Genomic DNA, 27,589 nt, shown 5'->3' on the forward strand with positions numbered 1-27,589 from the left:
ACCCACTCCCCCCTTTCCCCAGCAGCAGCAACCCAGTAATTCCCCCCCCCCCCCCCCCCCCCCCTGCTAGACCCCCCGCTAGCGTAATTACTCCCCCCATGTTGCTCCCAGAAGTCAGCAAACTCTGGCTGACCTCGGCTTCCCCCCGTGATCACGGCTCGCACCGTGCGACGCCCCCTCCTTCCTGCTTCTCTATTCCCGCCATAATTATCATAGCGCGGGAACCAAGCCCGCGCTTCTCCCTCGGCCCCGCCTCCCATGGCCAACGCCCCATCTCCTCTCCCTCCCCACCTCCCCCCATCACCACCTGTGGGAGAAAGAAAAGTTACCATACCGCAGGATTAAAACATAAAACCCCTCTTCGCCCCCCCCCCCCATTCGCCCCACCACTTTGTCCAAACGTTCATTTTCATAATCCAATCATTCCAATTTTTCTTCTACAATAAAAGTCCACGCTTCATCCGCCGTTTCAAAGTAGTGGTGCCTCCCTTGATATGTGACCCACAGTCTTGCCGGTTGCAGCATTCCAAATTTTATCTTCTTTTTGTGAAGTACCGCTTTGGCCCGATTAAAGCTCGCCCTCCTTCTCGCCACCTCCGCACTCCAATCTTGATAAACGCGGATCACCGCGTTCTCCCATTTACTACACCGAGTTTTCTTCGCCCATCTAAGGACCATTTCTCTATCCTTAAAACGGAGGAATCTCACCACTATGGCTCTGGGAGTTTCTCCTGCTCTCGATCCTCGCACCATAACTCGGTATGCTCCCTCCACCTCCAACGGACCCGTCGGGGCCTCCGCTCCCATTAACGAATGCAGCATCGTGCTCACATATGCCCCGACGTCCGCCCCCTCCACACCTTCAGGAAGGCCAAGAATCCTCAAGTTGTTCCTCCTTGCGTTGTTTTCCAGTGCCTCCAACCTCTCCACAGATTGTTTCTGGTGTGCCTCCTGTATCTCCGACTTCACCACCAGGCCCTGTATATCGTTCTCATTCTCTGCTGCTTTCGCCTTCACGGCCCGAAGCTCCTGCTCCTGGGTCTTTTGTTCCTCTTTCAGCCCTTCAATCGCCTGTAATATCGGGGCCAACAACTCTTTCTTCATTTCCTTTTTTATCTCCTCCACGCAGCGTTTCAAGAACTCTTGTTGTTCAGGGCCCCATATGAAACTGCCACCTTCCGACGCCATCTTGGTTTCTGCTTGCCTTCCTTGCCGTTGTTCCAAAGGATCCGCTGCAATCCGGCCACTTTCCTCTCCTTTTTCCATCCGTGTCCAGGGGGAACACCCTTCTGGTTTACCGCACGGTGTTTTTAGCCGTTAAAATTGCCGTTGGGGCTCCTATCAAGAGCCCAAAAGTCCGTTCCACCGGGAGCTGCCGAAACGTGCGACTCAGCTGGTCATCGCCGCACCCGGAAGTCACGTCTGACATTGTTATTCGCTTTCCTCCTTCAAGTCATTTTGGGTGGGTGGCGCAGTGGTTAGCACCGCTGCCTCACGGTGCCGAGGACCTGGGCTCAATCCCAGCCCTGGGTCACTATCCTTGTGGATTTTGCACATTGTCCCTGTGTCGGCGTGGAGCTCACCCTCACAGTCCAAAAATCAAAGATGTGCAGGATAGGCTGATTGGCCACGCTAAATTGCCCTATATATAAAAAAAAAAAAGTCACTTTGGCAATCTGCTCGTTTGGCTAAGGTTAAGCCAAAGATGAGGTGCAATGCCTTTTCTTGTCAGCTTGGATCGCATATGTCTCTCTTGTGGAGACCATGAATTGGATTAAATTTGAAATTTTTTTGGAGCAAGCAAGGAGATGGAAGAGATTGTCCTATCCACTTTGCGCATTGACTTTGTAATTTTAAGAATGGAGTAAAACATTTTTTTAAAAGTGCGGCATGGTGGCGCAGTGTTAACACTGCTACCTCACGGTGCTGAGGTCCCAGGTTCGATCCTGGCCCTGGTCACTGTCCATGTGGAGTTTGCACATTCTCCCCGTGTCTGCGTGGGTCTCACCCCCACGACACACAAGATCTGCAGGGTAAGTGGATTGGCCAAGCTAAATTGCCCCTTAATTGGAGAAAAAAAAAATTGGATACTCTAAATTAACAAGATTTTTTTTTTTAAACACTTCACGTGACCAGGCATCACATTTTGTTTGCAAATACCCCAGTATTGTTTGCTAATACTTCCTCCTGCTAATACTTTGCTTTTGTTATATAAACAAACAGTGATCGGGTGTCTCGGGGTTATTTTAGATTGTCAACTGACCAGAAAGAAAGATATTGATTCCCACTTCATTAAAACAGATTGTGGGATTGTCTTAATCCTTGTTTCATTGGGAAGGAGCAACAACAAGGACTCTGCCAATGAAAGGGCGGTGTTCAGACACTAGCCAAGTGCCCGGAGAATCTGTGTTGATTTGACAATAGTATTAAACAGATTGATTTTGCGCTCGTTTACAGAACTGCTGTCGATTCCCACTTTTCTTTAGGGAAATACCTATTAGGTTGTTCTTCACGAATGCTTCGCAAGCCTGGTCTCCACATAGATTTTTTTTTACATTACTGCTACGCTTTTTCCTCATTTGTTTTGACTCTGCCGTTGTTATTTCATCTCTACCCACCACAGATTTCCAAACACGCGGCTGAATTCACAAACCTAATGCAAGAAAACAGACACACTTCAGATTAAATCATCCTGTTGGGTTTTAATCACCAACTAAATATTAGCATTTTCACACGCTCCGGTTAGCAAATCCTGCCCCAGGAGAGAATTACTGAGTAGTTTAGTGGCATCGCGTAGAGAATAATCAAACTTCGTAACATGTTGCCCTTTGCAGTTATCTTTGAAGCAGACGAAAACGCTCTTGATTGCCAAATGGAATGAATTGAAAGTTGGCCCGCGATTGGAATGGAAAGGGGCAGTGGAAATGATTTCTGGGCTGACGGGTGTTGTGTTATGCTGCTTCAGATAACACAGGCTGCTACTTGATGCAGTTTTAACTGAAGGATGCTCCAGGCTCTGAAATCAGTTCAATGTGTTTATTGAACCATTAACACAGTTCTCAAATGAGTTGACTCTCTGCTAATCTAACTGTAGTAACTCAGTCTAACTGTACCAGCTTGCTCTAAGCCACGTGCTGGGGTGTGATGCTGCTGATCAGCCCTGTCTAATTCTCTAGATGTCTGTCTGTGGAAAGAGGCAGGGTGTTTCTGTCATGCCCCCTTGTGGTTATGCCACCTCTGAGTGTCCTGACTGCCCACTGGTTGTGTCTGAGTGTTCATTGGTTGCATGTTTGCATATCATGACATCTCCCCCCTTTTTTTTTTTTAGATGTATATACATGTGACTGTGTCTGTCTAATGTGACTGACTGAGGAATACAGAACAAACAAAACAAATGCTCATAAGTCCAGTCTCTGAGGCTTGCGTCTGATCCTCGTCGACCACCGGAGAGGTGGTGGAGCGGATGACGGTGTCTTGACAGGCGAGTGGGAGGCACGACTGGTGGCCACGTGGTTCGAGGTGTCTGGAGGTGGCAATTCGACATGTGGAAATGGAGGGGAAAATGGTTGTGGGCAAGCAATGCTTCGCTGTGCCATTCGATTCCTTCGCACAATGGAGCCATCAGCCATTTGTATGACATAGGATCTGGGCGCGGCTTGTCGAACTACGACAGCCGGAGCAGACCACCCACCATCCGGTATCTTGATTTAAACCGTGTCTACTGGGGATAGCGCATCCAGATCGGTGGCATGTGCATCATAGCCCTGTTTCTGGCTGTTGCGAAGCTGCTGCATCTTCTGCAGCACCGGAAGGTGATCAATGTTGGGCAGGTGTATGGCTGGAAGCATCGTCCGCAGGTCCCTGTTCATCAGCAGTTGAGCTGGCGACATGCCAGTGGACAAGGGAGTCGCCCGGTACACAAGTAGTGCAAGATGTATGTCGGAAGCGGAGTCCGAGGCCTTGCGGATGAGCTGCTTAACTATGTGCACCCCTTTTTCAACTTTGCCATTGGACTGTGGATAGTGCGGACTGGAGGTGACATGCCTGAAATTGTAGCTCTTGGCAAATGTGGACCATTCTCGACTGTGGAAGCATGGGCCATTGTCACTCATGACTGTGTTCGCGATACCATGCTGTGAGAATGTCTCTTTACACGCTTTCATGATGGTCCGTGAGGTGAGGTCTGGCAGCTTCAGCACCTCCGGATAGTCCAAAAAGTAATCGATGATTAAGATATAGTCGCGACCGTTCACGTGGAATAGGTCAATGCCAACCTTGGACCATGGAGAGGTCTCTAGGTCATGTGGTTGGAGCGTCTCCTTGCTCTGCGCTGGTTGGAACCTCTGACAGGTTTCGCAGTTCAGGACCATGTCCGTGATGTCCTGGTTGATGCCGGGCCAGTAGACAGCTTGCCAGGCCCTGCGTCTGCACTTTTCTGCGCCCAGGTGTCCCTCATTAATCTGCCGCAGCACCATGCTCTGGAGATGTAGAGGGATGACTATCCTGTCCGCTTGAGCAGGATGCCGTCGCGTCAGGTCATCCTCGACCTTGTAGAATTGAGGGCATTGCCCTTTCTGCCAGCCATTGCTGAGGTTGTGGATGACTCGCTGCAACTGGGGGTCTTTGGCCGTCTCTTCTCGGATGAGAATGATCTTCTCATCTGTTGCCGGGTGAGTGCTTGCACACAGTTGTACCTGCAATTCAATGTGTTGGATGATCTCCAGTGGTTCACTGGGTGAGTTGACGGAGCGGGACAATGCATCAGCAATGATGAGCTCCTTGCCAGGGGTGTACACCAAATTGAAATCATACCTCCAGAGTTTGAGCAGAATTCTCTGCAAACGAGGCGTCATGTTGTTCAGGTCCTTTTGAATGATGTGAACCAGAGGCCTATGATCCGTCTCAACAGTAAATGTTGGCAAGCCGTAGACATCATGAAATTTGAGGATGCCGGTGAGAAGACCTAAACACTCCTCAATCTGCGCATTTCTGGTCTCAGTGGGTGTCATTGCCCGTGACGCGTATGCTACTGGTACCCAGGATGACGTGTCGTCTCTTTGAAGCAACATCGCCCCAATGCCATCCTGACTCGCATCTGTGGATATCTTGGTCTCTCGGTCTGGGTCGAAGAATGCAAGGACTGGTGCAGTGGTGAGCTTGGCTTTCAGCTCCAGCCACTCTGTTCGGTGCTCCGCCTTCCACTCAAAAGCGGTTGATTTTTTTCACCAGGTCTCGTAGGGCCGTGGTGTGTGTAGCCAAATTCGGGATGAACTTGCCAAGGAAATTGACCATTCCCAGGAAGCGCAGTACTGCCTCCTTGTCCTCTGGGACTTTCATTGCCTCGATGGCTTTAATTTTTTTTCTGTGTCCGGGCGCACACCGTGCCGCGAAATCTGCTCGCCCAGGAACATCAGCGTGGATGTCCCAAAACAGCACTTGGACCTGTTTAGCTTGAGGCCATGTTCATATATGCGTCGGAATACTTTCTTGAGTTACGACACGTGTTCCTCTGGGGTTGTGGACCAGATTATGATATTGTCAACGTAGACACAAACCCCTTCTATTCCCTCCATCATCTGTTCCATGATGCGATGGAAAATCTCTGATGCCAAGATGATGCCAAATGGCATTCGGTTGTAGCAGAATCTGCCAAAAGGCGTGTTGAAGGTGCAGAGCCTTCTGCTGGATTCTTCAAGTTGGATTTGCCAAAATCCTTGGAATGCGTCCAGTTTTGTGAAGGGACACGCGTGTGCCAGCTCACTCGTGATTTCTTCCCTCTTCGGGATGGGGTAATGTTCCTGCATAAATGTTGTTTAGATCCTTGGGGTCAATGCAGAAACGTAGGTCCCCCGAAGGTTTCTTTACGCACACAATCGAGCTGACCCAGTCGGTTGGTTCAGTGACCTTGGAGATGATGCCTTTTTGTTGTAGACTCGTGAGCTCTGCCTTCAGGTGCTCTCTCAGTGGAGCAGGGACATGTTGTGGTGCGTGGACCACTGGCTTGGCATCAGGCCGCAGTAGAATCTTGTACTCGTACGGCAGCATGCCTATCCCGCTAAATACATCTGGGTACTGGGTTAGGATGTCGTCGATGCTGGCTTGAAGATCCGAATGGGACGGCGTTGTGGTGTAGACCCTTTGAATGAGGTTCAGTTGCTTGTAGGCGTGCGCACCTAACAGGGACGCCCTGTCTGGTTTAACAATCTCGAAGTGTAAGCTTGCTTGTGTGTGTCGGCTGGACACCTGCAGATGGCAGGACCCCAGTGCCTTGATTATGTTTCCATTTTGTCCAGGAGTTTGCAGGCAGTTGGAAGGATTGTGGGGTGTTTCTTGATTCTCTTGAAGTCTACCTGCGAAATCAGGTTGGCGGAGGCACCTGTGTCCAGTTTGAACTGGATGGGGCAGTCGTTGACTTACATCGCAGCATGCCATTTGTCCTCTGAATCCACGGCCAGGATTGATTGGACTTGCGATGTGTCCGGTGTGGCGTTTTCACACTTCGTAATAATGCCCACTCGGTAAGTGTTGTCCAGGTATTCATCATCTGGACCCGTCGCACTGCCTGGATCAGAGTCATGCATTCGGTGTTGCACACTTCTGATGCGCCGCTGCCGGAATTGGGAGCGCTGGCCCCTGACTGGTGGTGCAGATCTACACAGGGCTGCATAGTGGTTTGGCTTCCCACAGTTTAAACCGTGTTTGCCTCTTGCAGGGCAGTTTTTAAAAAAATGTCCGGTGCCGCAGTTCGCACACTACTTCGGCATCATGACGCTCAGTGCGTCGTTGCGCATGCGCGGTGTGGTTCTCGGACGTCTGCACCTGCGCAGTGCGGTTTTCGGATGCTTCGTGTTCCCGATCGCATTGCACATGCGTCGGGCCCCGGGAAGAGCGTGCAAAATGGCCGCTTTCGTCATTGTGGAGGCACTGCATCCGGGAGATGGCCTGAACACTCGCCACCTCGTGGGAGGCTTGTTTTTCACTTTCTGCCGTTTTGTACTGTGAATTGTGATTTTATAGAGTGCTCATACACAATACATGTTTTAATCGCAACTGGCAGGGTCATGTGCTTGATTTTCAACAATTGCTCTCGCAGAGGATGAGAGTGGACTCCAAAAACGATTTGGTCTCTGATCAAGGAGTCCGTGATATCACCGAAGTTGCAGGATTGCGCTAGCAGTCTAAGGTTAGTTAGATAGGAGTTGAAGGATTCGTCTTTACCTTGTACCCTCTGCTTGAAGATGTAGCACTCGAAGATTTTGTTGGTGTCCACCTCGCAGTGGCTGTCGAATTTGTCCAGGATGGTTTGGTACTTCGTTTTGTCCTGCCCTTCGGAAAGTGAAAGGGGTTGAAGATCTCTATCACATGGTCACCCACAGTGGTGAGTAGAAGAGCTATCTTCCGAGCATCGGTCGGGCCATTGAGGTCGAATACTTCCACGTATAGTTGAAATTTCTGCTTGAATGATCGCCAGTTGGCACTAAGATTGCTGGTGGTCCTGAGCTGATGAGTAGCCTGAATCTTGTCCAGTGTGCCTGTATTCAGTAGCTGGTTGTCACTGATATTGCTGAGTTGAACTGTTGCTCTGTTTCTCTGGTTATGAATATGGCGGTTAATATGGTCGCCTTCCTTAATCCTAATTATGTTTGCTTTAGAGTCACCAGGTATCTCTCGATACCACCACAAGGTTCAAACCCGAATACTGATCAAAGAGCCAATACACCAGTTAGTTAGTTCAAAGTCAATACTATTTATTTACACACACAGTAAGATCTACACATGCACAAAGTACTACAAACTAAACTATCTCTACCGCTAACACCTATACTTAGCTTCGATTGCCCACTCAGTCAGAGAAACCATGGCCGCTGTTCGGATCTGAGGCTGTTGGGCTCTAAGGTATACAGGAGAACAGCTAAGGTCGTCCGTCTGGTAGTGAGCATTGACCTTGGACTTGCTTCTGGTGGACGGGTCTCTCCGCTTTGAGAGCCGAGTCCAAGAGAGCGATTCTCTCTCGGGGGTTTCTTCTTAACCCGGAGGGGCTTCGTGCGCTTTTGGGCGGGCCTTAAACTTGACCCCAATTAATTGGGCTGCATCTTGATCACTGGTATTAATCTTGACCAATAAAGGGGTGGGTGCCCTGATGGCTGGGCGTGTCTTTGGTGGCCGTTGGCCTTGCTTTGTTTGTGCTTTCGGTTTGGGGAACTGGCGCTGGGGTGTCTGGAGCTGTATCGGTTGCTTGAGTGTCTTTCCTTTGTTCCCGGAGATGGGCCATCAATATGTTAATTGACCTACAGTTTCAGTCCCGTCTGGGAGCTGCCTTCTCAATACGCATACAGGCTCTGTACCTGCTTGCTTTCCTAACATTGTCCATAGTTCCCTACATTCATTGTGAGCATCCATTTTGTATTCTGGAAGTGGCCATCCCAGATGGCTACAGAACTAAATAGATTGAACAGTCACTCCTGGTATCATGTTGTTTATTGAATTATCAACACAGTTCTCAAATGAGTTTGACTCTCTGCTAATCTAACTGTAGTAACTCAGTCTAACTGTACCATCTTGCTCTAAGCCGCGTGCTGGGGTGTGATGCTGCTGATCAACCCTGTCTGACTCTCTAGATGTCTGCCTGTGGAAAGAGGCAGGGTGCCTCATCCCTTTTATAGTGTTTATGTCATGCCCCCTTGTGGTTATGCCACCTCTGAGTGTCCTGACTGCCCATTGGTTGTGTCATATTCTGAGTGTTCATTGGTTGCATGTTTGTATATCATGACAGTGGGAAAGAACATTCCGTAGCAGCAAACTAACTGCGATGCTGCCTGCAATTTCTCAGCCACCTCTGGCCATATAATGGACCTTTAGGCAGGGTTCCTTGTTCCTCAGCTTTGACCTGTGTAGTAAAGGTTGCCCAGGCTAGTTTAGAACCAGGTTTAGTGATTTTAGTTGCTGGGATTATGGTTGAAAGCCAATTGACCTCATTGTTGAGTGTCTCCTGTGAAAAATGGCCACGGTTATTTAATCTCTATGGACCCAAAGTCCAATAAGGAGCCAATATCCTCAGGAAAGGTGAGTTGGAAGATTGCTCCAAAAATAGGGGGCGGGAAAGAAACTGGTTGACATATCCTTTCTTTTAGTAATGATGTAAACTGTATTAAAGTGCATCATCTTTGATGTGTTATGTACTCTGGGATAACACAGGCTGCAACTGGATGCAGCTTTAACCAAAAGATACTCCAGACCTTGAAGTTAGTTCAATCTGATTTGTTGAACCAGTAGCACTGTTCTCTAGGAGTTCGACTCTCTGCTAACCTAAGTGTGGTTACTCTGTCTGACTGAACCAGACTAGCTCTTAGCCACGTGCTGGAGGTGTGATACTGTAAATATTTTTAATTTGTTTTTTTCAAAAAATATACTTTATTCATAAACATTACAGAACATTTTGAATTGTCTTGACTGCACCTTTCCATCAGAGTTACACATACCCTTGACTTTCTTCCATTCAATTTTGATAACCTTACACACATATCGCTCTTTACGTTACAATTCCTTCTTAAACATTTACATTGTCATGTTTCGTTTATACATTGGAGTGTTAATAACCCAGACCGAGGGGGGTTTACACTGTTACCCGCCCCTCGGTGTACATTTGCTGGTAAGACCTTACCAGTGGTCTTTCCCCATTGCGCCTTGGCGGCAGCTGCCCCAAGCTTGAGTGCGTCCCTCAGCACATAGTCCTGGACCTTGGAATGTGCCAGTCTGCAACACTCGGTCGAGGATATACCCTGACTCGCTCTGTAGGTGTTCATCAGTGGAAAAAGGCGGAGTGCGAGTGCCTCGTGCCTTTTATAGTGAGATACCACCCCTGAGTGTCCTGCCTGCTCATTGGTCATGTCCTGTTCTTTGTGTTCATTAGCTGCCTGTCTGTATATCATTATCTGCATGTCTGCATATCATGACAATCTTATCATTTTTGTATGGTGTCTTTGTGACAAATGTGGAGTGTGACTTTTTCCCTGCCCTCACATTTATGTTTACGGGAGTTAACTAATAAGTTTGAGTAGTGCCAGCTCTGCTGATTTAACACGTGATGTCTCACTTCAATCCACTCTTCCCTAGTAAATAATTCAAGCTATGTTTTCAGGATTAGGGCAACACTATCACACCAGTGCAAAAACAAACAGCTGAAACCAAACTGACATTATTCATGCTTCAAATCTGTGAAAATATGAGAATTTAAATATATTGTTTTGAAGGGCAGACTCGAACTAGATGCAGACTTCTGATTAAAACCACCCTCCTTCAAAGGAGAGATTAGTTGATGGAGGGAGGCACTGCCTATCTCTGTCTTGTCTCTTTTTGTTTGAAGTGATCCCTGCTGCTTTTAGAGTTGATCCTCTCTTCCAAGCTTCTTTCTTAGACACTGTTTAAAAAAAAAAAAACATTTAAAGGAAGTTAGCAAAAAAAATAATCATTTATTCATGATTTTCCAATGATACCTTTAGAATTTTCCAGCATCTGTTTTTTATTTAATCTATAAACAACCTTGGAGTCTCATCACGTTAGGCAATTTATTAGACAGGTCTTTTATCTTCCTTCCTCAAATCCAGTAAAAAAAACATCTGGTATCAAAGTCAATCTTACTTTTGTAAACAACAGTTACACTCACTGGGAGTTGTGAGTTTAATGTCTTTCATTCCTAAACCTTTCAACTGAAGATGGTAACTTGCAATTTATCCATTACTGGAGAGGACATTGTTGCACTAGATATGCTGACTCTGGGCAAACTAATTAGCAATTTGAGCATTCTTACAAATTAAATCTTGCAATCCTGTCATGGCCAGCCTTGCTCTTGAGGTCACTGCATTTGAATGAATCCAACTTCAATTAAATTCAATTGGAGCATTTTTCCTCCTTTTAGTCCGCTATAATCTAATCCAATTTTGAAAACACATTAACAGTTAGCATAAAGTTGCTGTAATTCTTTGATTACAAAGTCCTCCTTTCCATCAATCTAGTATTTATGAATTCTACACCATCTATTCCAAACTCTTTTAATTCAAATTTTATTTGAACTATGATGCTGTACCTGGGTAATTTCTAGTTGCAAACTATTGCTTGCTGTTAGACTCACACAGATTAGTTTGGCCTTTGTACCTCAATTGTCAGCAGCGGAAACTTTCAGCCTATTATCTGTGTCAATCCTGAAACTGCTTTTTTTGAGATGGAGGACGTTGACTGGCATAACTGTAACAAGTCGTTAAGGAGCAATACTCTTCCAGGTGTGCATATGGTATATTTGCCTGCAATATGTATTACATCTGGCCATCTAATGGATGGGTTGACATATCCTTTGGGCAGCATAGAAATAAATGACCATTGGTGTCAAAATACAAAGGTATGCCAATGTGGTACTATAAAAACAATGTACTGTAAGCATTGTGTTCACAAAGTATTTACCACTATGTTCAGGGAATAATGTGGGTTAAATTCACCAGTTATGTGGTCTGATATTGGGAGTGCTCCAAGGTCATACTCCCCTCTAAGTGCTACATCCTGCTGTGAGTGTGGGATTGCTGAATTCCCCCAAAATGTAATTATTTTCAAAATACACCATAGACACCCAAGAAGAGTGCATCATTTCCTCATAACCCAGCTCACTCTAGAATTCTAGCCTGTATAGCAGCAGTCTGAACATCCATTACAGAGGTCTCAACTAGACCTCAACATGGGGGGTGGGGTGGCGCTGATTTGTGTGTTCTGCTCCAAGGTGGGCGACAGTGATGTGAAGCCATACTGAAAGGCTGCACGTATGCTGCAAGAGAACGCCGTACTGAAATTGGTGCAATAAGCTGATTTGTGTTGTCCCGAGAGATGCAGGGCAGAGTCTTCTGCTCTCACTGGAGGCAATCTTGGGGGTGGGAAGGATATGTAAATAGGTGAGGTGGTGGCATCCCAGAGCCCTGTCTACTTCCTGTCTCTGCCAGAATTGGGTTCTGCGTGGGAAGGCCCATGGTCTTCCTTCCTGCCACCTACTGAGGCCTGTAAGTGACCAATTAATGACCGCGAAAGGGCCACTGCCACTGGTATCAACGCAGCTATGGACAGGTCTGTTGCCATGTGGCGCGTGTGACATGCTGAAATAGTGCGACGGCTTTTTAACTATGGAGGAGGTGGGGAGGGGGGAGGAATCAAAGATACTCCGTGCCTGATTTGAGGGACTGGACATCTGGAAGGTGGGTGTGGCAGTCACAGAGTCGTACCCCTGCTCTTGCTGCTAATCCCCCTGCATCCCTCTGTCCATGACCCTTACCTCAAAACCCCCACCCCCTCATGGCCTAAGTTGCTCCATGATCCTGGGGCTCCGCCTCCCCAACAGTGCTGCTAAGTACAAGAGCTGCTGCCCTCTGGCCACAGCTCTCAGTAGGTGGGACTTCTGCCCCACGGGTCTCAATGCCCAAGGAAAAGCTCGCCACAGACTGATTGGCTTGTGGTTCGGTGGCCTTTCCTGATGGAGGCAGCACGGGCCTTTTGCTGGCTCTCCAGCTGGCAGGCGAGACCCCCAATGCATCTACACGATTCTGCCCTCAGTAACCTGGTATTCAGAGTGCATTCTCATTTTGAATACTGGCCACACGGACCAAATCTCTAGACTTGACAAATGAATAAACTACAAGTGAATCCTCCAGGCAATCTGTGCTTTCTGTTCCTTTGCCACCTCCATCTCCTGCTCACTTGTGCTCTGTGTTCCGCCGAATGCAGTCACTCTTTAAATATTCCAAGATGGATTTATTGAAGATATCAATTGCAAGGAATATTATGAATCTCTGGAAAGGCTGCGTTGCAGATGTAGTGATTCCTGGCTTAGTTCCCTAGGTAATACCTGGAGAGACAGTGAAAGATCAGAGGCTCCTATAGTATTCTTTTGAACAGGCTTCATGTACTGTTTATAATCGAAAGATTGGCACAGTAACATTTTTCAGGTTTATTTTGAGTGAGAAAATTGAATGAGATCAAATAGAAAAAGATTGCAACAGACCCTGAATTGCCACATCACAACCAGATTCCTTTCCCCAGGGTTTGTAAAACGTCCCCATATGGAGCAGCAGGAGAAATATTAGAGCGTTTCTCCTAAGTGGTCATTCGTTTATGTACTACCTTCTTCTGCAATCAGAATTGAAATGGGATTTTGTCATTGCCTTGATGATATACAGTGATACCCAAGTATCACTTGTGCCCATAAAGGCTATGGTAATTTGAAAGCAAATCATTTACAGGATGTGGGCATTGCTGGTTAGGCAGCATTTATTGCCCGTCCTTTGTTGTCCTTCAGAAGGTGATGGTGAGTTGCCTTCTTGAGTAGCTGCAGTCCTTGAGGTGTTGGGGAGGGAGGTCCAGGATGTTTCCCCAGTGACAGTGAGGAATGGCAATATATTTCCAAGTCAGGGTGGTGAGTGACTTGGAAGGGAATCTCCAGGTGGTGGGGTTTCCTGGTATCTGCTGCATTGTCCTTCTAGTTGGTTGTGGGTTTGGAAGGTGTTGTCTAAGGAACCTTGGTGAGTTACTGTGGTGTATCTTGTAGATGGTGCACACCGCTTCCACTGTTCATCAGTGATGGAGAGCTTGAATGTTTGTGGAAGGAGGAGCTGCTTTGTCCTGGATGGTGTTTTTAATTTAGAGAACCCAATTATTTTTTTCCAATTGAGGGGCAATTTAGTGTGGCCAATCCACCTAACCAGCATATCTTTGGGTTGTGGGGGTGAAACCCACACAAACACTGGGAGAATGTGCAAACTCCACATGGACAGTGACCCGGGGCCAGGATTCGAACCCGGGTCCTCAGCGCTGCAGTCCCAGTGCTAACCACTGCGCCGCCATGCTGCCCGGTGTTGAGCTTCTTGAGTGTTGTTGGAGCTGCACTCATCCAGGCAAGTGGAGAGTATTCCATTACACTCCTGACTTGTGCCTTGTAGATGGTGGGCAGGCTTTGCAGGGTCAGGAGATGAGTTATTTGCCATAGGATTCCTAGCCATTGACCTGCCTGGTAACCACGGCTAGTCTAGTTCAGTTACCCCCAGGATGTTGACTGGGGGGGATTCAGCGATGGTAATGCCATTGAATGTCAAGGTGCGATGGTTAGACCCTCTTTTGTAGGCGATGATCATTGCCTGGTACTTCTGTGGTGCCAATGTAACTTGCCCAAGCCTGGCTATTGTCCAGATCTTGCTGCATTCGGACATGGACTGCTTCATTATTTGAGGAGTTGTGAATGGTGCTGAACATTGTGCAGTCATCAGCGAACATCTCCACTTCTGCCTTATGATGGAAGGGAGGTTATTGATGAAGCAACTGAAGATGGTTGGGCCTAGGACACTACCCTGAGAATCTCTTGCCGTGATGTCCTGGAGCTGAGATGATTGACCTCCAACCACCACAACCATCTTTCTTAGTGCCAGGTATGACTCTAACCAACAGAGAGTTTCCCCCCTGATTCCCATTGACTCCAGTTTAGCTAGGGTTCCTTGATGCCATACTCTGTCAAATGCTGCCTTGATGTCAAGGGCAGTCACTCTCGCCTCACCTCACCTCACCTCTGACATTGAATTCATTTTTCCACATTTGAAACAGGGCTGGAATGAGGTCAGAAACTGAGTGACCCTGGTGGAACCCAAACTGAGCGTCCATGAGTAGGTTATTGCTGAGTAAGTGTTGCTTGATAATATGTTGATGACTCCTTCCATCACTTTGCTGACTGATTGGTCGGTAATCAGCTGGGTTGGATTTGTTCTGTTTCTTGTGTACAGGGCATACCTGAACAATTTCCCACATTGTCGGGTAGATGCCAGTGTTGTAGCTGTACTGGAACAACTTGACTGGGGGCACAGCATGTTCTGTAGCACAAGCTTTCAGTACTATTGCTGGAATATTGTCAGGGCCCATTAGCCTTTGCAGTATTCAGTGCCTCTAGCCCATTTCTTGATATCACATGGGGTGAATCAAATTGACCGAAGACTGACATCTGTGGTGCTGGGGATCTCTGGGGGAAACCAAGATGGATCACCCACTCAGCACTTCTGGCTGAAGATCGTTGCGAATGCTTCCGCCTTGTCTTTTGCATATATGTGCTGGGCTCCTCCACCATTTGAGGATATTTGGGATATTTTTGGAGCTCCCTCCTCCAGTGAGTTGTTTGCTTGTCCACCACCATTCATAGCTGGATGTGGCAGGACTGTAGAGATTAGATCTGAGCATTGAAAAGACCGCCTTCCCCACCAACATCCCAAACATCTTGAATACATAGTCTGTAGCGCTTGGACCTTCCAGGCCCAACGGTCCTTAAATTCTGATGTCTGGAACAGATCTCCAGGTCACTGACTTTGGCCTTTAACATCTTTTGCTCTCCCACCAACAGCGCCATCTCTGCCTCCAGTGAGACAATCCAACCACTGATCATTGAGCGCTTCCTCCACCTTATTAATCGTCGTCCCCTGTGCTTCCACACGCTGATCCAACGTGTCAAAGGTCGCACAAAGTGCCACAGCCCCCCTCAATTGTCTTCCCCAAATCATCATCATTTCTCGCTGTTTCTTGAATTCCCCTGGTACTGGTATTCTTGCGGTGTCCTGATTGCAAGACGAAAAGCATCGACAAACGATGGCACAGTGGTTAGCACTTCTGCCTCACAGTGCCAGGAACCTGGGTTTGATACCCACCTCAGGTCACTGTGTGGAGTTTGCACTTTCTCCCAGTGTTTGCGTGGGTTTCCTCTGGGTGTTCCGGTTTCCTCCCACAGTCCAAAGATGTGCAGGTTAGGTGGATTGCACAAGCTAAATTGCCCCTTAGGGTGATATTGGGCGAGGGATAGGGCCGAGGTAGGGTGGTCTTTCCAAGGGTCGGTCCATTCGATGGGCCGAATGGCCTCTTTCTGTACTTCAGGGATTCTGAGTCTTTTTTTCTTTCAGCAATACTGAAGTTCTTTCCTACAAAAACTAATATTTGTGAAAATCATTATTTCCAGCAGAATGCCCCATTTCTTTTCAAATTTAGAGTACCCAATTCATTTTTTCCAATTAATGGGCAATTTAGCATGGCCATTCCACCTACCCTGCACGTCTTTGGGTTGTGGGGGCAAAACCCACACAGACACTGGGAGAATGTGCAAACTCCACACGGACAGTGACCCAGAGCCGGGATTGAACCTGGGACCTCGGCGCCGTGAGGCAGCAATGCTAACCACTGTGCCACCGTGCTGCCCCCAGAATGCCCCATTTAATAGGTTTTGATTGATAAATAATAAATAGCAGTTCATAAAACAAGTCATTAGAAACAGCAGCACTCATGGCGCCAAGGACTCGGGTTCGATCCCTGCTCCAGGTGACTGTCCATGTGGAGTTTGCACATTCACCCCGTATCTGTGTGGGTCTCACCCCACAGCCAAAGCTTGTGCAGGGTAGGTAGATTGGTCACGCTAAATTCCCCCTTGATTGCCAAAAGTAAAAAAAGAAACCATAAGCACAGTGAGTTTGTCTAGTGATTGGGTGAGCCATGCTTAGCAAGGATGTCTCAGGTTTGACCTTTGTTCTGAATTAACTGATCTCAGTGGAGCAGCAACTGGCATCAGACTTGGGGTGACACGTGGGCGCAGTAGTTAGCACTGCTGCCTCATGGCGCCGAGGACGCAGGTTCAATCCCAGCCCTGGGTCACTGCCCGTATGGACTTTGCACATTCTACCCATGTTTACATGGGTCTCACCCCCACAACCCAAAGATTTGCAGGATAGATCAATTGGCCACGCTAAATTGCCCCCAGAATTAAAAAAAAAAAACGAATTGGGTATTTTAAATTCAAAGAAAACTGGCTTCAGACATCCTGAGATAGGAAAGTAAAAATTGGCTGTTTTCCTATTCTCAATCGCTATCCAGTGACCCTCTTGTTGGTTGTGCATGTGGACAGAAGATTGTCAAGAACAGGATCAAGCTCCGATCTGATGTTCCCAACTTGCATTGATATAGCGCCTTTATGTCTTGTAAAATGTCCCAGGGTATTTAACAGGAGTGTTACTAAACAAATTTGAGGATGGCGGGGGATGTCATATGATGTGAGCGTGGGAGTGGCTGCATTTATGCGAGCTCTGGATCTGCTCATCTTTTAACCCTTTACTTTATCCATGCTCACATTTCATAATTGTCTTTCTTCGGGACAAATGCTTCGTAATATGTCCCTGGATGATGCTGATTGGAGTTTTGCGATGAGGAACCAAGTTAAATTGTAAATAGTCCTTGCGTGATTGAGGCAGTCGAAGTTGGCTGGGGTGGGGCCCACCTTGCAGTGGCGTTGTTGCTGGGGAATGGGCGTGCACTATGGCAGTGCAGGAAGCTTCGGGATGATGACGACCTCTGCTCTGAGACTGTTGTTCTGGACCATGATCATGGCTCCGGATGACCATGGTTCTGCGTTGCAGGTGCTCATCTTGAGGAACAGCAAAGTATCCTTGAGGGAATGGTGGAGGTGCAGGACAGAATTTGTGCATTTTATAGAGCACTTTCCCAGGGATTTGCCCACCTTCTGTTCGTTGCGATCCTGCTGCATGGCATGTCACATATCCTGATGGATTCAGGCGGCAGGGGCTGGGCGAGGAGTGTCCGTCTGTCTGGTTTCTGGCGAGAAGTGAGAGGCGAGCTCCTGACTGAGTTTTAAGATTGGCTGCCATGCTTTGGTAATCCTGATTTGGAGACTGGGCGTATCAGGTTCGACGGAACACAATATGAAAAATTAAATGAAATGAAATGAAATGAAAATCGCTTATTGTCACAAGTAGGCTTCAAATGAAGTTACTGTGACAAGCTCCTAGTCACCACATTCCGGCACTTGTTCGGGGAGGCTGGTACGGGAATCGAACCATGCTGCTGGCCTGCCTTGGTCAGCTTTAAAAAACAGCGATTTAGCCCAGTGTGCTAAACCAGCCCCTGTCCAGTGTTAGAGACCTGTGGTCGGCTGGGCCCCCCATCTGGTGGCGTTATATTGTCTTGTTAAATTAAGTTGCTTTGTTCGTTGGAATCCTCAAGAAATCCTGAGAAGTGTTCAATGATCCTGTCTTGGCTTTGGCCTTTTCAAGCAACATAGATGGTGTTATTAACCTACTGTTCTTCTGGACGTTACTCTCTTATAATTATGCTGTTGATTATTTGTTGTTGTCTTTTCTCCTGTAAGGGTGTGCGAGGTGTGAGCATGAGGGCAAAAGTCCCCTGTTATTCTGTTTTAGCAAAAACAATATTTAATCGATTATGTGATGTGATCTGTGCACAGTATTACTCCTTTCTTTTTAGGTGCAGTTACCCTTGTGGTTATGGGAATGGAGTGTATTTTGGACACCCCTTACCTCATTGATAGTGAAGATGATTGGAACTACAGTAGGGTGATGGGTGGATGGTTGGTTTGGAGTTGGGTGGTAGCGTTAGTTAAGTCATCACTGAGATTAGGATAGTTCCCCCAGCTAGAGTTAACCGTATCGGGTTTTTATTTTAGTTTTTTGCTCTTTTGAATTTAAGAATCCATGCTTATCTCTGTTGCTGGCCAGGGCAGGTTATGTAGCCTGGGGAGGACTGGATTCCTTGTGTCTTTTCTTTGAGGCTGGCGTTTTTAGGGAATGAGAGGTGGCGCACACAGGAGGTGGGCTTGGTTAACCCTTGATAGATTTGTTAATTGTTCCCGGACCAACTCGGGTGTTTTTCCCTTAAGGGAGTTTTACTTCTTCTCTTCTTCAGGGTAAGCAGTGTGCTGTTCAGTGGGGAGATGCGCTGTCCTGGTGTGGTTGAGGAGGTAAAGGACTGGCTGGGAAATAGGTTCTTGGGTGTGATGAGGGTCCAGGGGAGCTGGTTTTTGCACATCAGTGGGTGCTGGGCTAGGTCCGGTGCTGTGGTAAGTATCCTGTTGGCCCCTAGAGCTTGGGATGTCCCTTCTTGAATGTGCCAACTAGGCACATTCTGAGAGGATTCTTCTGTGCACAGGGGCCTAGGCTTGAGACAAGTCCTGAACCTTGATTGATATTCCGTTGTCCCTCTTGTGGTTGAGACGCTTCCTTATTTATTTTTTTGACGGAGCAGTTTTTTCTCTTTCTCATTTGGGTATTTTTCCGTTGAGAGTTTTATCTTCCTAGAATCATAGAATTTACAATGCAGAAGGAGCCCATTGGCCCATCGAGTCTGCACTGGCCCTTGGAAAGAGCACCCTACTTAAGCCCACGCCTCCATCCGATCCTCAAACCCAGTAACCTGACCTAACCTTTTGGACACTAAGGGGCAATTTAGCATGACCAATCCACCAACCTGCACATCTTTGGACTGTGGGAGGAAACAAGAGCGTCCGGAGGAAACCCACGCAGACACTGGGAGAACATGCAAACTCCACACAAGACAGTCACCCGAGGCCGGAATTGAACCCGGTCCCTGGAGCTGTGAGGCAGCAGTGCTATCCACTTTGCCACCGTTCCAGTGAGCAGTGTGCTGTTATAAATCTGGTTTGGTTTGATAGTCCACGAGGAGTTCTCCTTATTGTATTGTGGAGGAGTCGGGCCCCCCTCCCAGGGCACCCAGTTATTGGGTGTCTTGATGATTCTTCTCTTCTGTGATGGGGTCTCCCCGGTTGAGGCTGGTGTATTTTTTAAAATGTAAACAGTGGGGGAGGTGCACTGCCATAAGTGTGGTTGAGGAGGTGCAGGAACAGCTGGATATAGGTTTTTGGGTATGCTGGAGGCCCTAGGGGGTGCCGGCATTTACGTTGGAGTGTGCTGGGCTAGTCCAGGTCCGGCGCTGTGGTTGGTATCCTTTTGCCCTGGAGCTGGGATGTCCCTTCTCAAAAGTACTCGGGGCTTTTCACAGTAACTTCATTGCAGTGTTACTATAAGCCTACTTGTGACAATAAAGATTATTATAATAAAAATTGGGGACACCCTGAGAGGATTCTTCTGTGCATAGGTGCCTGGGGTTGGGCCCAGGTCTGTACTTTAGTTGATATCCTGTTGCCCATCATGTGGTCTGGAAACCTTTTAATTTGATTGAGCAGTTTTATTTTTCTCTTTGTCATCAAAGCTGGTGAGTGTACACCAGGGGGATATGCACCCACAGTTAGGTCCTGACCCTTTGTTACCCTGAGGTCCACTCCTGGTAGTTCTCCATCCCATTTGTTGGGAGGCGTTGACAACCCTGATCATAATCCGAATATATAGCTGCTGGTCCTCTCTGTGTAATTGTATGGAATGATGTTGGTTCTGTACTGGGCCTGAGACTAGAACTATGTTGCGTTGTGTGGAATATATGTAACCTCCTTTTAGAACAGGGGTTTTCGCGGATTTTCTTTTTATTTGGGTGGATATAAAGGCCTGGTATCCGAGGGAAGGAGGGGACAGTGTTTCATTGGTACCTCTGGTCCTGCTGGAGTTGAGGGAGATATATATTGGTGGGTGCCTGAATATGGCGCGAAAAAGTTATCCTGAACCCTCGTGGTAAATGCGAGGAATCGCCGCATGGGAAGGTGTGCACCATTTTACTGTGTTTTCACAGCTTTATCCTGTTTCTTACCTCTTCTCTGGTGGGACTTTTAGAGATAGGAAGTTAAGTCTAAAGATTGAATTGACCCTGTTGTACTGCTTTTCTCCTGTTCTCCTCTATATTCCGGTATGTTGAGCCGTTACCTTTTCTTGTGGTGCGGCACCATTCCTATTGTTTTTTTTGCGCTGTTTGTTAAAATGTAAACCTTCAATAAATATAATTTTTTTAAAAGCATAATTTGACACTGAATCACATAAGGAGATGTAAGCTCATGCGATTAAAAAGCTTGGTTGGAGGGGTAGGTTTTTATGGAGCATCTGAATGGAGGAGAGGTGGACAGGAGAAGAGCTTAGAGAGGGAATTCCAGAGCTCCTACATGGCTGAGGGCAAGAGCACCAATAGTGGAGCGACTAAAATTGGGGATGCTCAAGAGACCGAACCTGGAGAGGTGCAGAGATCTCTGGCTGTGAGGCTGAAGGAGGTTGTGAAAGGAAGGAAGAGAATTTTGAAATTGAGGTGTTGCGAATCGGGCCCCAGTGTAGGTCAGCGAGAGCAGGAGTGGTGGGCAATGGCTTGTTGGCAGGGCTTGCACACAAATTATATGGCCACTTGAATTAAGTGCTAGAGGGCAAACTGGTACTGCAGTTAAACCAGAAATCCTTGAGAGAGGTGCAGATAAAATGCTGAAGGAAAAGCGTTCAACACTAAGAAAATGTTGGGGATAAAAAGAAATGATTATTACACAACTAATATTGAACCATATGGACTCTCCAATCTTAGCCTCACTGAGGTGAGGTGCTTGGAAAAGTCCTAAAGCTTTCTCCCAAGAAGGAAAAACGTCTCTCTTTCCATTTCAAAAGCAGGTAGCTGGGAACAAATACCCCAGCAGAGAAAAAGAAAGGGAGAAAATTGAAGAGGGAAAACAAAGTTAAGTAATAGAAGATTCGCTTACCTTTTAGTTTGTTTTCTTTAAATAAAAGGGCCAATGGTCAAATGGTACACTGTCACGATTCAGATATGAATAATTGATACAGAATTTGACGGGCCTAACGGTTTGAAACATCTGTTCTCAGTGCTGCTGTTGTTGGTGAATAACTTCTAAATCCACCATTGAGCACTGATACTTCCAAACTCCAGCCTGGCAAATTCAGACAGTGCCAGAAGCCCAAGCGTATAAGCACAAATTAATTGAAATCTTGACTCCTGCAAGCTCCCAGAGAGGGTACTGCCAGTCAGTAATGAGGTGCCAGGAGGAGTCCGCTTGAATGAGGCTAACGCCAGTCATTCAGAAAACAACCAATATTAAAATAAAAGCAAATTACCGTAACACTGGAAATATTAAACAAAATTAGAAAGTGCTGGAATTATTCAGCCGCTCTGGCAGCATCTATGGAGAGAAAAACAGAGATAACGTCAAATATGACTACTTAAAAAGCCAGTACCAATATTGGGGGAACATTTGTGCCCCAATTCAACATCTAAATGTGGGCAGTGATTGTAGCACACTGGGGCCTAATGCCAAGCTCACCCATCACCTACACAATGACACTTTCACAGAAACGGGAGCAAAAGTAGGCCACACGGCCCATCAAGCCTGCTTCACCATTCAGTAAAATCATGGTCGAACTGCTGTATATTTCTCCCTTTCCAAAGAAGTAATCCCAAAGCCAATATTTTTTTGCCTTACCACTATCCGGGCCCTGAGGCCAGTTATCATGCACTAACTACTTGGCTGTTCAGCACAGACTGGGGATCAATCCTGTGACCTTTAGATCCACAGGTTTCCACTAGGAAAAACGCAAAAATAATATGGGCTGTACCAAATGGAGATCTGGTTGTATAATCCTGAACTATTCACCTATCTTGGTCTATTGAGGACGTGGCGGTGAACTTGCGTTTTATTCTTATCAGGTACAACTCATGAGGCTGAGGTGACGGCAGGGCGGGTATCACCACAGTAATAGCAAAGAATTTCCTTTGGACCACTTAAATCACACTTTCTTTGCACAATGCTGCCATCTATAATTATCCATTCTAACAAAAGAGCAACGATTTTACAGAAAAGACCCACAGGAGGCATTTTGCAGTGATTGACTGAAGCAAGATCATTGCAGAGCTCCTTAAAGTTGTCCTGACAGGCTCACAGGTGATTATTGTCTGGTTACTCACTGCATGCAGCAACAATTGCCAGGCACTTAAAATAAATCCTTCGCACAAAGAAAAGTTAGATGTTTGTCTCATAGTTTAACGTTACTCCCATTTTATGATTCTTCTCCGGTTTCTGGTTCTAGTCATTTGAATCTCAAATGATGAGAAGTTCAGTCAGGTAATCAATATTCTGTAATTAACTGAACAGGAAATGATTGTCTGGCTGGCTAGTTTTGTGAGATTTTAAGCTCATGTATTGTGGCCTGAAGTGAACTGTAATAAAGTGATTTGTGTATCAGCAGCAGCTTGATTATGGTGATTTTAACCCTAGACTACAAAATTAAGCTCCAAAAAGTACAATTTTAATTGGAAAAACAGAACATTTTAGTTTTGGTCAATGTCATTCTTGTCCCTTTTTTTTCTTCCAAAACTTTGCTCTACGTTTACCTTTTTTTTTTTTTTTACTTCCCTAATGTAGTTGGTCTAATTAAAGCACTATTCCGCTAATTAAGTACCCACTGTTCTGAAAACACTGTAAATTAATATAAAATGCTAGTACAGGCTTGCTGTGTTATTGAAACGGAACTTTGTGGCTGCAGCTTTTTTTAATCTTCACCTCTTAATCATTTTTCTATGTCGTATATTGTTACATTAATTATTTTTTGTATGTCCTATACTATTATTGCATTAATTAATTCAGCAGCAACTACTTCTGGAACGGTTAACAATGTTGCTTAAAACTGCACCGGTAAAATGTTTCCAGTGTTCTAACAGTACTAAATTTTGGAAGCTGGGAGGTGGGGAAACTCACTGGCGGGGGACATAGAGGAACAATGCCTCAAACCCCGCTTGCAACATGTCCAATTCGCCCTGCGGTGTGGCGGAGTTGACGCCATTCCCCGTCCGTTGTTATGACAACAGCGACCATTGTTTACCTCACGGCCCTCCCAGCATGCACGGCGCGCCCCCGCCGTTTCCGTGGCAACCATACACAGCCAGCGGGCCGCTCTGATCTGTACAGAGACAGTCAGCGGTAAGAAACCCGCCGTCAAACTCCACAACCCAGTCCCTCCACTCCGCCTATCGACATCTCAGACTTCAGGACGGATGATATTTCTTGGAGGAGGTAATCCTCAACATCCCCATCCGAACCGAACTTACTAAATTTGAGCTTCAGAGTTTCTGCGAAGCTGGAACTTCCGATGTCCAAGACTCGAAGTTTGCCATCGCGCCTTGGGTTTGCAATTAACCTGTCAGGGGTTACTTTAAAAAAATTATTTTTATGGTTGAGGGTCTGGGGCTTTCCTCGCACCAACCGTCACGCGGCGAACACTCAGACACCCCTACGTTTACCTTTTTAACTGTTATTTGTCACCTAATGTATATTTTCAACGCATTAGTTTTCTAAAAAAAAATGTAAACATTCCCTTTTCTCTTCCCCCGGTTTTCACTATTTTGCTATTGTAAAACTTGCTAAAAATGCCTTTCGAGTGGATAAGAATTGGCTCGAAGACACATTGTTCAGTCAATCAAAGCAAGTTCTCCTTTAACATAGTAAAACATCTCGAGGTGCTTCACCAGGGCTTTAAGATATCACAAACCATCATTGTGGAAATTATTGCAGAAACATTTGGGAACTTTCGTGGTTCTGTGCCATGGAGGAAGTTCCATATCGCCAGACACCACATTCTCCAACCACTGCACAACAATTTTCAAACTAGTACACAGCTTTTTACGTCCAGACACTGGTCTCTATCTGAACAGCAGAACTAGGACATGACTGCCACCTTATTCTGCTGAGTTTCCCATCCCGGTGAAGCCTTGTAGTAGTTTGCAGCTGTTCCTGAGGCATTTTCATACCTTGTCTGAAAATCTACATCAAATGGGTCATCTTCGGACTATAACTCAGCTGACACCTGACCAGGCTGAAATCCAGACAGGCAAAGCAACTCCTACTCTGCCTGTGGACTCTTTGTATCCCCAAGCAAGTTGTATCCACTATTTTGGTCGAGGAAAATCTGTTGGGAAAATTCAGGGTGGGATATGTGATTGGGGAAGGTTAAGAGGGTAGACGGAGATGTGTTATTGTCTTCTGACTTCCATGACATGACTGGAGCTAGGGAGGTGTCCAGTCTTTGATTCTGGGCCAGTTCATTGATTTTCACATGATGGACTCACTCCAATTTCCTGCTTAAGCTTAAATGAGGAGAGGAGCCTGACCTGAGAAGAGCCTCACTGATCCTAAGGAAGGATGTGCTGACCTTGGAAAGGGTCCAGAGGAGGTTCAAAAGAATGATCCCTGGAATGTTTGAGGACTCTGGGTCTGTACCCGTTGGAGTTTAGAAGGATGAGACGGTACCTTATTGAAACTTGCAGGATACTGCGAGGCCTGGATAGAGTGGACGTAGAGAGGATGTTTCCACTTGTAGGAAAAACTAGAACCAGAGGACACTATGTCCGACTAAAGGGACAATCCTTTAAAACGGAGATGAGGAGGAATTTCTTCAGCCAGAGGGTGGTGAATCTGTGGAACACTTTGCTGCAGAAGGCTGTGGAGGCCAATTCACTGCGTGCCTTTGAAACAGAGATAGATAGGTTCTTGATTAATAAGGGGATCGGGGATATGGGGAGAAGGCAGGAGAATGGGGATGAGAAAAGTATCAGCTATGATTGAATGAGAGAGTAGACTCGATGGGCCGAGTTATCTAATCCTGCTCCTATGTTTTATGGTCTTATGGACAATCTCTGGTGACCGGCAAAGGGACCACAAACAAAAAGTCAGCAAATCACATGGTGTAGAATTTTGCTGAGGGCTTTTGAGGTGACAAGTCACCTGAAGGAGTAAGTTGTGTAATATATAGATGAGAGCAACTAAATTGCTTTTCTTCTTCTTCCCTCCTCTCCTGAAGGCATTATTGACTCTTGTTTTGGGATCAAGCTTCTCAAACCATGAGCGCCTTGGGTACCTTTCCCAAATAGCCATTCTCCAAACGTACAGTATTTCATTATCAGAGTGACAGGGTTGTCAATGTGTGACAATGTAAGGAAGTCAGATAATTGAAACCAATGTAGCTTGAACTCACCATGTTTAATTAGTGCAATGCAATGAAACAAGAAGATTTCAATTTCTATAATTACATATTTAATGGAATTATTTTATACATATCCTTATCCAGCATAGAGACTTGTCTGAGGCTGGGGGTATGCACATTTCACAGATGTTGGGCGTGATCTATACCTGTCGAGTCCCATCGGAATCGGAGTGGGATGTGGCCGGTTAATGCCAGGAGAGGACCCCCCGCTCCGGGATTCCCGACGTCCATAATGCTTCACGAGATCTAACACGATCTCACAAAACAACATGATTTGTGGGTAGGTCCAAGTCTTGCACGGTTAAGTGGGTTTAAGAACCACTTAACTCTGCTGACGCTGGATCTAACTGGCTACCGGCAGATATCGGCCTCTCGAAGGAGACCCCAGCCATTTGCCGATTAGTTCTAGACCACACCTGGGCCAGGCGAAATGGCACAGGGTGGAGGGTCTCCTAGGCCATTGGGGGCCCCTGGGTGGTCAGGGACAGGACAGGATGGTGCCCTAGCTCTCCTCCGACACCTGAGCACCTTGGCACCCATGCTGGCAGGAGCACTGCAAGGATGGCAGTGCCAAGATGGCACTGCCAAGGGTCAGGTCCTAAGGAGGGCCAGGCCCATGAAAGGGGGGAGGAGGGAGTATCAAGGATGGGCATAAAGGGGCCCCCAGAAGGTTGGGAGGGGTGAAGGATAGGGGACCCGAAAAGGAGGGGTGGAGGCCTGAAAAGGTCCCTCTGTCCCCAAAGCCGAGTGCACTCACTTGGGGCAGGGGTAAATGTCCATGGGGGCGACATTACACATTGGTGGTGGGTGTAGAATCATAGAATATACAGTGCAGAAGGAGGCCATTCGGCCCATTGGGTCTGCACCGGAGCTTGGAAAGCACACCCTGCTTCAGCCCACCTAACCCTTTTGAACACTAAGGGACAATTTAGCTTGGTCAATCCACCTAACCCACACATCTTTTGGACTGGCAGAGGAATCCGGAGCACCCGGAGGAAACCCACGCAGACACTGGGAGAACGTGCAAACTCCACACAGACAGTGACCCAAGCTGGTAATCGAACCCGGGTGCCTGGCACTGAGGGAGCAGTGCTAGCCACTGTGCCACCGTCCTGCCCATGTGGGGGACCATCAAGCTCACTTGGGGATTGGGGCACCCTTTCAAAATTGTGGCCCGATCTCTGAGGAGCCGGTCTGGTCGGCGCGCTCAGCTCCCCAGTGTTGTAAAAATTTCAAATGGCGTGATTCACTGGCTGTTCACACCGGTGGGATAATCCAGTCCCACCCCAGTGCACGGATTTCCCAGCGGCATGGATTGCAGTCATCGGAAAATCCTGTTGACAACAGTGGGGTCGGTAAATGCCGCTGGCAGGCCGCTTCGGACACCGATAAACACACGGCGGGTTGGTTGGTAGATCCCACCCAAAGTGTGGGCTAGCCCGGAGGGAAACTCCCCAGGGCCCGAAAAAATGACTAAGTGTGGTTAGATAGCGGTGGGGAACTCGCCAGAAGAGCCGGGGTGAAACTCCCAGGCAAAACCTCCTGAAATGACATGAGAAACGTTTCCGTTAAATCGTGACCCCTGTTATAAAATACATAGCGAGTTTTGCTTGCAGTAAGCGTCTAATCATTCTGCTGAACAGGTCATCTAATGCCAAAACTGTAACTTCTTATGTAGTGAAGGAGGCAGAGAGTGGTAAAAGTAATTAACAAAGTGTAGGATCTCCGATATGATAAACTTTAAAGTTTTTAATGATTGCTAATTGATGCCTGAAATTGTAATACTGCAGTGAACACACTTCCAGAGA

General features: G+C 46.9%; 1 protein-coding gene and 1 long non-coding RNA gene across 3 annotated transcripts in view; one reads left to right on the forward strand and one right to left on the reverse strand.

Moving 5' to 3' along the window:
- LOC140385667 (neural-cadherin) overlaps positions 1-27,589 on the forward strand; it is a 444,649-nt gene that overhangs the window by 25,316 nt on the left and 391,744 nt on the right. The window lies entirely within an intron of this gene.
- LOC140385669 (uncharacterized) overlaps positions 9,408-27,589 on the reverse strand; it is a 91,045-nt gene continuing 72,863 nt past the window's right edge. Inside the window, exons 2-3 of the long non-coding RNA XR_011933415.1 lie at positions 21,864-21,928; positions 9,408-10,417 (exon numbers count right to left, since the gene is read on the reverse strand). This is a non-coding gene — a long non-coding RNA (uncharacterized lncRNA). The remainder of the gene's footprint in view (positions 10,418-21,863; positions 21,929-27,589) is intronic.

This window comes from Scyliorhinus torazame, chromosome 11, assembly GCF_047496885.1.
Source record: "Scyliorhinus torazame isolate Kashiwa2021f chromosome 11, sScyTor2.1, whole genome shotgun sequence".
In the NCBI taxonomy this organism is placed as follows: Eukaryota; Metazoa; Chordata; class Chondrichthyes; order Carcharhiniformes; family Scyliorhinidae; genus Scyliorhinus; species Scyliorhinus torazame.